The sequence below is a fragment of the Garra rufa genome, chromosome 6 (genome assembly GCF_049309525.1).
Source record: "Garra rufa chromosome 6, GarRuf1.0, whole genome shotgun sequence".
Lineage (NCBI taxonomy): Eukaryota > Metazoa > Chordata > Actinopteri > Cypriniformes > Cyprinidae > Garra > Garra rufa.
This window is the reverse complement of record NC_133366.1, coordinates 27,584,403-27,595,925: the sequence shown is the minus strand read 5'-3', so window position 1 is coordinate 27,595,925 and position 11,523 is coordinate 27,584,403. Positions and strand designations below refer to the sequence as shown.

The 11,523-nt window shown below is 40.5% G+C and overlaps 1 pseudogene; it reads right to left on the bottom strand.

Annotated features, from left to right (window-relative positions):
• Nucleotides 1-2,579: 2,579 nt before the first annotated feature.
• Nucleotides 2,580-11,483, bottom strand: LOC141336896 (uncharacterized; annotated as a pseudogene).
• Nucleotides 11,484-11,523: the final 40 nt, after the last annotated feature.

Sequence of the window (11,523 nt, the reverse complement as noted above, 5' to 3'; positions counted from 1 at the left end):
CAGGTGGTTTTGTGTATCGACCTTGTTGCTTTAAAGTGGTGCCTGAATTATACAACTATAACAAATTATTACAGACACAGGATATTGTTTTATTATATCCATTCATGTATAAATAAGAAAGTATTGGTTTACATTAGTATTAAATATGCAAATAGGAATATAAAAATATTGTTTACAAGTAAAATACAGTGCTTTGCGAAAGTATTCAAACCCCCCCCTTTTTTTTTTACATTTTATGTTGCTGCCTTGTTGAACTGCTTTAAATTTATTTTTTTTCCCTCCATATAATTCTACACTCCATACACCATAATCGCAAAGCAAAAATCAAGTTTTTTTTAACATCTTTGCAAATTTATTAAAAATATAAAAAACTGAAATTATTCCATTGTACAAGTATTCGCACCCTTATCTGGGAAAATTTAGCTTAGGAGCATTCATATTGCTTTTAAATGTCACTACACTTTGAGTGGAGTTAACCTGTATTTAACCTGCCTTTGGAAAGACAAACATCTTAATAAAAAGGTCTAACAGCTGAAAATGCATATCAGAGCAAAAACCAAGCCCTGAGGTCAATTTAAAAAAGAAACTGTCTGTAGAGCTCAGAACCAGGATTGCAAAAAAAAGGGGCTTTGGTTAGAGTGGTAACCAAGATCTTGATGGTCACTCTAGTTCAGCTCCATGATCATATGTGACCCTGGACCACAAAACCAGTCTTAAGTCGCTGGGGTATATTTGTAGCAATAGCCAAAAACACATTGTATGGGTCAAAATTATTGATTTTTCTTTTATGCCAAAAATCATTAGGAATTTAAATTAAGTAAAGATCATGTTCCATGAAGATTTTTGTAAAATTCCTACTATAAATATATCAAAATGTATTTTTTGATTAGTAATATGCATTGCTAAGAACTTAATTTGGAGAACTTTAAAGGTGATTTTCTCAGTATTTAGATTTTTTTTTGCACCTTCAGATTCCAGATTTTCAAATAGATGTATCTCGGCCAAATATTGTCCTATCCTTACAAACCATACATCAATAGAAAGCTTATTTATTGAGCTTTCGTATGATGTATACATCTCAGTTTTGTAAAATTTAACCTTATGACTGGTTTTGTGGTCCAGGTTCACATATGTGGAAATGGGAGAAACCTACAGAAGGACAAACATCTCAGTCCTCCCCTCAGTGAAGACACATGAAAACACACTTGGAACTTGCAAAAAAGCATCTAAGGGACTCTGAAACTGTAAGAAACAAGTATCATGTATGGAGGAAACCAGGCACTGCTAATCACCTGCAGAGTACCATCCCAAAAGTAAAGTGTACTGGTAGCAGCCTCATGCTGTGGGGTTGTTTTTCAGTGGCAGAGACTGAGGGACTCGTCGGAGTAGAAGACAAGCTCAACAGCAAAATATAGAGTTAGCCTTAATGAAAAACCAGTCCAGAGCTTTCAGAACCTCAGACTGGGCAGAAGGTTCACGTTTTAACAGGACAATCAACCTAAGAACATAGCAAGAGTGGCTTATGGACAACTCTGTGAATGTCCTTGACTGACCCAGTCAGAGCCTGGGCTTGAAACAATCCAACATTTTTGGAAAAACCTGAAAATGTGTGTTTGTCCCCATTCAACCTGACAGGCTGAGAGGTGAAGAGGTGATGGAAAGAATGGCAGATAATTGTCCAAATGCTGATGTGCAAAGCTTGTCGCATCATACCCAAAGACTTGAGGCTGTAAAGGTGTTTTAACAAAGTACTGAGTAAAGGGTATGAATACTTATGCAATGTACTTATTTCAGTTTTTTTTATTTTTAATAAATTTACGAAGTTGTGACAATTCTGTTTTTGCTTTGTCATAATGATGTATGGACTGTAGATTGATGTGGGAAAAAGTCATTTAAAGCAGTTTAATGTAAGGCTGCAACATGAAACATGGAAAACAAAGGGGAATGAATACTTTTGCAAGGTATTGTAGGTGCTAAATGAGACAATAAAAAATTCTGATTTAGAAAGAGCATCGTTTTCAAAGATTTGTACAATCATGGTTGTGGCTAGAAGGGATACAGCTATGTTTGGAAGTCATGCACAATCTCGCCGGATGGACAGGAAGGAAGTGAAAGAAAAAACTTAAGTGGACAGTAAAGAAGACCACTAGTGAACTAATCAGCCTACATTGTGGCAAAGTCCTCTGAACCAAAATCTCCTAAAATCTCGCTGGATGGACAGGAAAAAATGGCAACTAACCAAGCCTACATTGTGGCAAGTCTTTCATTAAAACTCTCTTGCTGGATGCTGAGGAGAACGAGGTCTCTGGCAATTAGCATCCATAATCAGAACAACCTGTTTTATAATTTTTATTTTGTGGTCATTAATAAAATTATTAAAGAGTGCTTGTATGAGAGTACTCAAGTGTGGAAGGCCTGTGGCTAACACCCTTCCACTTCACAACCAAAATCTCTTAAAATTTAAAAGTAGGCTGCATATGCTGTTATTGCTGACTAGACTTACAGTTAATCGTATCTACACAATTGGAAAGAAGTGCAAAAATATCATTTGTTAGAACAAAACACATCTTTATTTTTAGTCACTTTTTTACTGCACACACAAACACAATGCCAAACAACAACAATAATATTAAAAATATTAATATTAAAAATAGTAATATTAAAAATAAACCAAGGAACAATTATGAACACTAAAGAATGTCATTCAAATATTCAACCCAATGCTACAAGCAAAAAAAAAAAAAAATACATCTGCATTGAAGCTTGCTTACATTGCTTCAGCATGATGGCCAACCCTTCCAGAAGTCGGCTGTTTTTTGGGGATCCTGCTGAGGGCTTTGAGGTATCTAATTTTTTTGGATGGAGGTGTGTAAGACGGAGGAATAGTGTCATTATGAGGTGTATGACGCCTCACATCCTCCAAAAGGTCGTTCAGTCGAACAGTCAAGGAGTCCAGAAATGGCTCATCCTGTAGATAGTAAGTAAGATCTGAAATTTCACGCACTAAGCTCCCACACTTTTCCCTTTTCACTGTCTTGATGGTGTTGCTTGGAGGATTGCTGGTGTCTTTGTGAGGAGTGTTGCTGTCCCTGAAAACGTGTCTCCTGACTTCACTGACTTTCCTAGCACCAGCCAATCCCATCTTCTCTATGTGCTTCTTTACCATAGTGTCCACTGGCTCACGGACCTTAGCTGCCTAAAGTGAACTCCTTGCATTAAAATTCCTCATGTAAACAGATCTACAATTAACCATAAGTCTTAGAAGTCTCTTAAAAGAATTGCAACTGACCTCTCCTACCACAGGATGGTTTTTGTGCTCCTCGATCCCTGGAAAGCATGCAACATATTGCTCCTCAAACTTTACTGCTGATGGGGTTTTTGTTAATGCATGTCTCAGATGGCCAGAGCTCTCCTTTCTTTGTTTATGGATGTCATTAGGTATCTGGAAAAAAATAAAACAATACCAACTAATTTTCTTGATTGTTGGCACCTACAGTGTAGCCCAAAACTACACTGCTTAGTCCTATTTTAAGTTATCCTAATAGGAGTGGAGGGGCAGTTTTTAAGCATATTTTATAAATGAACTGTATTCTGAAGCACAGTATAAAAAACTTAAATGAGATACCAAAATCAGATACAGATATCAAAATCAACTGCGGGCTGCAGATCATTTTCTTATTTAGCGCCTAAACTCAATCTACCTAACACTGTTCAGGAGGCAGACACACTCTGTCAGTTTAAATCTAGATTAAAGACACATCCCTTTAACCTGGCCTACACTTAACACATTAACACATTTCTATAATCCAAATCCGTTAAAGGATTGTTAGGCTGTATTAATTAGGTCAACCAGAACCAGGAACACTTCCCATAACACCTGATGTACTTGTTGCATTGTAAGAAGAATGCCATCTACGCTAATTTTAGTCTGTTTTGTTCTTATTCCGGGGTCCCCGTAGACGCCAGATCCAGTCTGTATCCGGATCAGATGGTCACTGCAGTCCTTACCCAGCCTAGAGGGTGAATCAACACCTAGATACGACCTCTACAGCCCTGAATGTCAGCGGAGACCACATCAACTTGATGACCCCCGGAGACGGATCATCAGTAAAGAACTCCTCACCTAGATGGCTGTTGGTGCAAGACCACGGGAATCTGACTTTGCTGCAACATTGAACTTTTGCACTATTGACACTATTGTCCTATTTAATACTGTAACGTTGCTTTGACACAACCCGTATTGTTAAAATTGCTGTATAAATAAAGGGGATTGATTGGATTGATTGGTAATCTGGCACCTGGGGTGTATTCCAGAAAGCATACTTGAGGTATGCTGGTTCCAAAAACATGTCCGGGAGTAAGTTCAGTCAACTATGTTCACGGTTAGCACACAAGACATTCTCAACAGAGCGATAAATCAACGAGTCACTATGATAATGGGTGCTAAGACAAATGCGCCATTTTGCTTCTTTCTTCTTTTGTTCAGTGGCCATCTACATACTTGGTGCAATTGAATAAATGTTTATTAAATAACTATATTGCAATATATTGTTCTCAATCTGTCATACCCACTGGAGTCTCGTCAAAAGGTCACGCCTACGCTGATAGCTCTGAAATAAACTAACCCTGAAACAGAACCTGCTCCGGAGCAGGTTTTGTTCAGAGAATAAAATGCTATGGGTACCTACATACCTTACCTCCATTTTTGGAACTGAAAGCTAAGTTTATCTGCTTACTTACCCTTAAACATACCTGGGTATGTCACATAGCCTGCTTTTTGGAATTCACCCCTTTATTATATGACAAACCCTATTTAACTGCCAGCATTCCTCCAATTTTCACTAAGATTGTAAGATGGCAGGCTGCTCTAAGGTGACTGAAATCCTGCGACAGGAGGTTGTCCAGATGAAGGCCATTGCATAAGAAGTTGGTCATTCTAAATCTGTGATTTCTAGAATGCTGTTGGTTTACAATGACACTAATGCATTTAAGTCCCCAAAATGGTTGATCATCCATGCGAGACAAATGAATGAGAAGACAGCACAATGTGGAGACTCTCAATGGGGAATGGGTTCAACACTGAACCTGGAATTGCATACTAGTTCAGTGTTTAACAGTGTAAAGATCTGTCTCGGCATGTTTATAAGAAGTCTCTCGTTAGCAGAAAGAATTAAAAGGCTAGTCTCACCTTTGAGGGGAAGCATGTTGAAAATATCTGGAAAATCCTAGGCGACAAAGTTATGGCTAAGAAACCCACTACAGTTACCGAAATATGGAAGAAAGTAGAAGATGAGTGAACCAAGATCACACCAGCGCAGTGTGAGAAATTTTAATGTACTCTGGCCGCAGATGTGCTGTCCCATTTTTGTCCCATTTTGTTAAAATCCCTTGTCAAAAATGTTGGTATGACAGTGGTTGACCTACAGCTAATATTCCTTCAAATTTTGAGGAATGAAAATTAAGTATTCATAGATTGTTCTCTAATTTTGATCTCCACTCTATACCTAGTTTTTTAGAGCTGATCCTCTCTATACGCAAAATATGCATGGTGCGTAGGGCCCCCAAAACACCAGGGGTACCCCTTGCTCTCAGAGATGATTTAATTTTAGTTTCGTTTTTGATTTTGGCCAGGGGTTATGTGAACATGAATGTTCCTTTCTTTTAATGCAGTGCGCTGTCACCTTTTCTATGTGAATCAGTCAAATCATGTAACATGAATATCGTATAGTCTCTTGCTTGATACAAAAAACAATTTGTTGAAAGCGTTCCGAGCCAAGGAGAAGACACTGAATCTCAAGCACCTTCCATGAGCATGACTCGAGACAAAGTGAAACATGTACAAACTCATTCAATGAATGACACAGATTTGCATAGGGCTCCCAAATGGTCTAGAATCAACACTGCATATTTTGATTTCCCCTTTACACTGACACATTGCTTTCATTCTCCCTCACTCTCCTTATCTCTTTAGTACCATCTCTTTGACTTTTGTTTTCTTCATTTATCTAACATACTGTTGCATTTGTTATATTCACACACGCACGGCATTGCATACTATATTCACATTTCCAGAGACGTTAAACATGACATTTTTGCTTTAAAACTGAAACTTTGTTGCTGGGTTATGTTACAGAGTAGAATGAGCTGCTCATAACAATATTTACAGACAGATATTTAGTTCAGTCACTGAATAAATAGAAATAAACACCTTGTAATCAGGGAATCTGATTAGATGAACCACATATATTCTGGCTGGGCAGTCCAGTTTCTTCGAGTCTTGAAGACGACGTCGCCTCTCTTTATAACAATGGTCTGACTGGTCATCAAGCTAAAGACAATACACAGTATACAGTTTGTTTTGTTCATGCATTGTGATTGGCCTGGTCAATAGACATTTTATCTGTGTTGATACACTATATTGCCAAAAGTATTGGGAAACTCAGTTCTAAGGAACATGTTTGACTACTGTAGTAATTTCCATGGGTACAAATCCTAATGTTTAAGCATATAATAATATTCTAGGGGATTGTGCTCTTCTGATTTGATAGCAACAGCTTTGACAGGACCCTTTTCTATTCTAACATAACAATGCCTCTGTGTATAAGGCAAGGTTAAAAAGGAAATAATTGATTCAGTCAGTATGGAAGAACTTTACTGGTCTGCAGAAAGCAAAGTCCTATTCCCAGATGACTGGAGTGACTTTAAATGCAGACTTTAAGCCAAAAACTCATGACCAAACATCAGTGACTTGTAACTATGGGTACAGTCATTTTTGACACTTCCAAAATGGTTGCAACAGAGATGGAAATACAATTTATAAATACATGAATTGTTTCCATCTTTGTTGCCACAGTTTTGGAAGTGCCTTTATCCATTGTCATTGGTGTTTGGTGATGAGTTTTTAGCTCAAGGTTTGCATTTAAAGACACACCAGATGTGTTCAGCTGAGATTAGAACTTTGTTTTCTGCAGACCAGTCAAGTTCTTCCACACTGATTGAAACAATCATTTCTTTTTTAACCTTGCCTTATAAACAAAGGCATTATCATGTTAGAATTGCAGAGGGTCCTGTCAAAACTGATGCCCTAAAATTAGAAGCACACAATCTCCTAGAATATCATTATGTTTAAACATTAAGATTTGTACTCATGGAAATTCCTGAATTAATCAAACCTGTTCACATTAGAAGAGGGTGTCCCAATACTTTTGGCAATATAGTGTATTTAGCACCCATACTTAGTTGGAAAGGCTAACATGTGAAGTAGCATGTTGGCTGAATCTCCACATAGGAGTAGCCACTGCCTAAAGTTTTCATGAGTCAGTCTCTCAACATTACATATGGGGAAACCTTTTTCCTCCAAGATGCTGTAGCCTCATTTAATAACTCTATTGCTCTGCAATAGCAAATGGCATTCGAGCATTCACCTGATTGGCGGGTGCAATATAGGTGATGTCAGGCGTCCATTTACCTCAGAATCTTCTTCGCTTATCGATGTGTTTTTTAAGAAGCCTTTTATTACTCACCGTTGAAGTTAGTGGCCTCTCTTCAGTAGAAGGTGCCTAGACAGCCATCTCCTTTAGTGTCCAGTAAGTACACCATCATCATATTGTACGGATAAGCTGTCTGTTCACTCATTCACCTCTGCCGCTGAACTGTGGAGATGGAAGGCATGGCAGCTTGGGACAGAAAGTTTAGGTGATGGGCCTGTGATGTGGCCTTGTTCACCTAAACCTCCCATGTCTCCTTCAGGCTGAATATTCACTGCTTTTCTGCCTGGGCGGCCCCCTCGCTGATGCAGTGCTGCTTGAATTTGTCTACCCTCCAGTAAGTCAGGCTCTAAGGACTTATGTGTCAAGCCACACAGGCACAGTTGCTGCATTTTCCTCACCCCTCTCTCCTTAAGCCAGGAACTGGAGTTGGTGGGAAAATAGCCCTATCGCTGACAGTGCTGTCTCTGAGAGGAGCTTTACAGGGCTTTACAAACCCACATTCACATTATTCAAATATCCCTGCCTCAGAGCAGCGGCCTGCCGTGTACAGAGCACAGAGAAGTTCTAGTCGCTCGATCGCTCATTCTCACAATACCAGCAGCCCCTTGCCTCAAAACAGCAGCCATTCGTTTGTAGAGCATGGAAAAGTTCCAGCCACTCCCTAATTTGCTGGATATCAACAGTCCCTTGCCTCAAAACAGTGGGCAGCTGTGTGCAGACCATGGAGTAGCTCTAATCACTCACTAATTCACAGGATATCAGTAGCCCTGACCCACACAAACTGCCCCGCTGTCAGAAGTGGCAGAACAGAGCTCTGTTACAAGCAGAAATCTCCTCTCTTCTAGCCAAACAGCCAGTAGATATAGTACCCGAGAAGCAGAGGGACTACTTCCTCATCCTGAAAAATGGACAGGTGCATGCATCCAATACTGGATTTACAAACACTAAACAAAAAAAGCACTGGTGAAACATGCGTTCAAAATGATTACTGGGTACTTGCATACCCAGGCTGACAACTACTTTCATACACTGATAGCCCCTCATCTCAGGCGTTTCCTGCAATTTGCTTTCGAGGGTGTTACCATTTGAGCTGGCTCTGGTCCCCCGCACATTTGCGATGTACATGAATGCATGAATTGTCAGATGAATAGTCGTTACCACAGATACATCACTGTCAGGCTGGGGAGCCCTCTGTAATGGCAGAACAGCATTTGGTATGTGGACGAGTGACCAGAAATGCTAGCATATAAACTACCTGGAAATGAAAGCTGTGCGACACTCTACCATTCGTAAGTGTCGGTCACGTTCTGATCCATGCGAACAATACAGCTCTGGTGGCATACATAAATTGCCAGTGAAGAGTATGCTCCTCAAGATTTAATCATACACATTCAGATCCTCTTTGGCAAAGTGGAAACTGATCTCTTTGCTTCAGAGGAGAACACCCACTGCCCATAATTTTTCTTGCTAACAACCACCCGTGGAAGGGAACGCGCTGTTGAGCCACTGGCCCAAAGAGTGGAGATATGCATTTTTTCCAATCAAAACAATGCCGCTAGCCTCAACACACCTACCTTGATTAGCTGGTTCAGGTGTGATTAATTAGGCTTGGAGATAAGCTCTACAGGACACCGACCCTCCATGACAGAGTCTGGTGACCCCTGGTGTAGAAGGATGCTCTGCTGCTGATAACGCCAACCGTGGCTTCCAGACCCTATCGTTGGCCCCCATGGCAGATCCCACTGAGTTGATCCCACCATCTGGCACTCCAAGGCAGAGCTATGAGAACTGCATGTATGGCAAGTCAGAGCAGAGTGAACCAGATGACTGTTTCACAGCGAGTGCTGCACATGATAACAAAGGCTAGAGTCCCTTCGATAACTTCAACAATGGGTTTTCTTCGGATCATGAGATGGCTAAATCCTCCATGCTCTTACCGTATGCCAGTACATATGGGACTCGTCCATAGTGCTGTCTGGTCCACCTTTCGAACTAGCTAGGTTGAGCAACTTGAAAGTGCTCTCATTTAAGATGTCGCTACTACTTGCATTAGTGTGTGGGAAGCTGTTCGCTGTTATGCTTCCCGAGGACTCGACTGCCCAATGGGAGTTTGTGCCCAATCCATCAGGAGTCTGGCTTCTTCATGGACCTGGGTTAAGGCATGTCTATTCAGGACATCTACCTCGCACTGGGCTGATCATCTCAGAACACTTTTGAGAGGTTTTACAATCTGGATATTCCTTTTTTGCATCGTACGTTCTGTCTGTGCAGGAGGAGAAGGCTAAGCAACCACTGGATGACTAAAGTCACTTGAAGCCCACCCCTCTCCAGAGAGTGTCTCAACTAGGTAGCTTAGGCGGTGTGTGATGCATGAAGACCACTGCAGTATGTACATGGTCTTATGTGATCATAGTGCTTTTATAACCCTGGTGCATCCCGCAACCTAAGGGAGGCGGGAAGAGCATGGTGCTATGCTTGCTACTGCATGCGTCTGGTCTATGGTATCGGCTCTGGGGCCAGCCCAGGTTTTCACACGGTGGGGTTTTATACGTTCTCTGTACGTAATGTCGAGAGACAGACTCGATAAGGTAATGTCTCCGGTTACTCAATGTAACCATTGTTTCCTGACAGGAGGGAACAAGACATTATGTAAATTGCCATGTGGAAATCGTCCTCAGAGCCTCAATGACTCTCGTTCAGTCTAAAGATTCTAACGTCAATTTATGAATGCTCAAATGCCATTGGCTATTGCTGAGCAATAGTGTGATTCAATCAGGCTTTAACATTTTGGTGTAGAGACCTGCAATCCCGCGGGAGTACCCCGGGACCCGCGGGACCCAACGCAACAGAGTGCGGCACGGGACAAAACTTTATGGGCAAGTGCGGGGGCAAGGTAGAGAGTCGTGTGTGTGTGGGATGCGGAAAAATAAAATGATTCGCGGGACTCCCGCAAAATATAAATATCTAAACACAAAATATCTAAAAACAAAAAAAATTTATTCATCTATTGCACAAAATGAAGCAGCAAGAACAACATAAATATGATTAGTAAGAGCAAGAATAGGCAGTTTCGATTTAAAACTTGTTTCCCCCATGTCTTCTTCCCTCCTCCCAGAGAACTATGGTTATGTTGAGTAACCGGAGACGATGTATGAGACAATGTGCGTGTAGGCTGGTTGTTGACATACCAGTTGTAGTTTTCTTTTTTGTTTTTCATGTTTGTGTTTGTCTACCCCTAGGTGACAGGAATAGACCCTCCTTCCCAACACCATGAAGGGTCTCCCATCAAAGGGAACATATTGGAGTTCCCACTTAGTTTTTTTGGATCCTGGTTTGGGGTCTGTAAAAATAAGATAACTACAGTAAATCAGCGCAATACCTAGCAAGCTAAGAACGCTCGTTTTGGAAATACACCAAATAATACCTGCCTGAGCTACGACAACTCACAGTTCACACCAAAAGCCTTGTCTTTTGTCCAAACCACGAACTTTGTCATTGTGTCCTCCTCGAAACCTCTAAGTTTTCGAACAAAACACTCCTTTGAGGTGAATCGTTGACAATAACCAGTCGCCATTTCTCGGTAAAGACTAGAAGGGAGACATGATTCGCTACTGGGCATGCGCACATCAATCTAACGTTATTTTTATCACACTGTACAACAATAATACTGTTTTTTTTATTATAGTAAGGGCTAAGTTTAGGGTTGGGGTAGGTGTAGACGTTAAAAAAACACAATCTAATAGCTAGAACAATTAATTTCATTGTTAGTTTCCGGTCGTAGATGTATCCCTTCTAGCCACAATCCCATTTCTCCAAGAATTGTTTATAATTCGCGGCAAGATTTGTCACTTCCTGCCGTAGCTGTATCCATTCTCCTTCTTCTTCTTCTTCTTTTTGAGGTTTTATTGGCAGTTGATGTGACCCTATGGATGTGACAAACAACGAAATGGTGTATTGCCGCAAACGACTTGTATGGAGTGTGGATCAGAATATACTATTGACTTATCTATTTTATATCCTCTCCCACAAATAA